The sequence below is a fragment of the Micropterus dolomieu genome, linkage group LG12 (genome assembly GCF_021292245.1).
Source record: "Micropterus dolomieu isolate WLL.071019.BEF.003 ecotype Adirondacks linkage group LG12, ASM2129224v1, whole genome shotgun sequence".
Classification (NCBI taxonomy): Eukaryota; Metazoa; Chordata; class Actinopteri; order Centrarchiformes; family Centrarchidae; genus Micropterus; species Micropterus dolomieu.
Window position 1 is genome coordinate 15683086 of NC_060161.1, and position 1982 is coordinate 15685067.

The 1982-nt window shown below is 38.7% G+C and overlaps 1 protein-coding gene across 5 annotated transcripts in view; it reads right to left on the reverse strand.

The window, feature by feature from the left end:
• The window catches only part of spag17 (sperm associated antigen 17), a 68855-nt gene that overhangs the window by 42348 nt on the left and 24525 nt on the right, over window positions 1-1982 (reverse strand). The gene's annotated exons all lie outside the window — the stretch shown is intronic.

A 1982-nucleotide genomic window follows, 5' to 3' on the forward strand; every position in this document is an offset into this window, starting at 1 on the left:
TGCTGCAGTAATTCAGGCAAAAGGAGCCCCAACTAAGTATTGAGTGCTGTACATGCTCATACATTTCATGTTCATACTTTTCAGTTGGCCAACATTTCTAAAAATCCTTTTTTTGTATTGGTCTTAAGTAATATTCTAATTTTTGGAGATACTGAATTTGGGATTTTCATTAGTTGTCAGTTTTAATCATCACAATTATATTTCAAATGTTTATTTCATTTATCAGTCTGTGTGTAATGACTGAATATAATATCCAAGTTTCACTTTTTGAATGGAATTACTGAAATAAATCAACTTTTTGATGATATTCTAATTATATGACCGGCACCTGTATATGCACCCCACTGTGAGGACAGGACTTTTGTAAAGCTGTGTGTTGTCACTGTTGTTAACATTAAGCAAGCCGTTGATGGTCAGTTGGAGCTGTTAAAGGCACTTTGGATAAACCTGGGCAGAATAACTAGTAATACAAGTAACAAGTAATGTAATTACTCACTTTTGTGGTGAGTAAAGTAGTAAAGTTAGTAAAGTATTGTAATTACTTTTTAAATGAGTTAGCCTAATGCCCAGTTTATCCAATTATTTACATAATTTGCCAAGCACTGTTCAGATAACTTTCTACTCACCAACATTTGTGAGCTCTGGTCCAGACATTTATGGTCCCCAGAGGATGAATCCTACTGACTTTGGTGACTTTTTCTCTTTTTATTTTTCTCTATCAGTAACATTTTTATCTTTTACTGACAACTTTTGGATGGATTGCTATTAAATTTTGTACAGATAGCCAGATGTGCCCAGAAGTTAACCCCCAATGACTTTGGTGTTCCCCTGATTTTTCCTCTAGCAAAGTAAAGAAAAGGAGGAAATTTCATATACAGTATGTACATTTATTCATTGCTATCGGCCATCTCTATGAAATACCTATTTTGGTTGTGATCATGTACGTCTCTCGCTATGTGTCCATGTGCGACACTTTATTATGGATCTGAAAACCCAGTGCCTGGGGATTTCAGTGTGTCATATACTGGTGAGACTCCGTGCTGTCACTCAAGCAGATCTCAGTGTATCTCACAAGCTGTTTATCCTTCTTTCAATATCCTTAAAACTCCTTTGCTTTGACAGCTCAACAGTGGCTGCAATGGACGACGCCGGACAGCTTTGTCTGCAGCCATTACCAAAGTGCACAGGTACCTCTGAATTTTTAATGGAACCTGTCTTCATCTCTCTCTCTTTGTCATAGCAATAACAATAATTGATTTCTGCTTCAAGACCATTGAAAGCTTTTCCCCTTTTAGTGCAAGTTCACACTTTTCAATTAGCTTAGCAGAGAGTGGTTTTTACCTTGCAGAAATGCATAATGGCACCTAATATGTTGTGGTGTGGTGTGTGTGTGTGTGTGTGTGTGTGTGTGTGTGTGTGTGTGTGTGTGTAAAAGCCAGAGAGAGAAACAGAGGGAGAGAGAAAATGGGAGATGGCATTAGTTGGCTGTTAATTAGACAATTACCCAATATGGACACTGCAGGGGGAATCCAATAGCACTGTGGCTTTTTAGCAGTGAGAAGTGTTATAAACACATCTGTATCTCAGTGGAACTGTAAAATTAAAGTTTTGACTTTGGGCTCAGTCATTGCATCATGGGAGGGGATAAAGTTGTAATCCTTGAGTCCCTGCTTCTGTTTTCTCTGGCGTGTGGTACATTTGCTCTCCTGTTCATTGATCTCCCTGCTGTCTGCCTGATGTTTTACCCTTGTCACTCTAAACATTGTGGAGTTATTTGTGTACAATCAACACGTGAATTGCAAACCCTTTGATTTGCTGCCTGTTTTGTCTTAATGTCAGTTCCGTAATTTAAAAGATTTTGGCATATCCATCACATCTTAGTTAGACTACCACTAGGGTTGGGCAATGGATATAAAATTTCCATCGGACGATGTCTATATTGAAACATCGGGATGGATGATCGGGGGGGGGGGGGGGGGGGG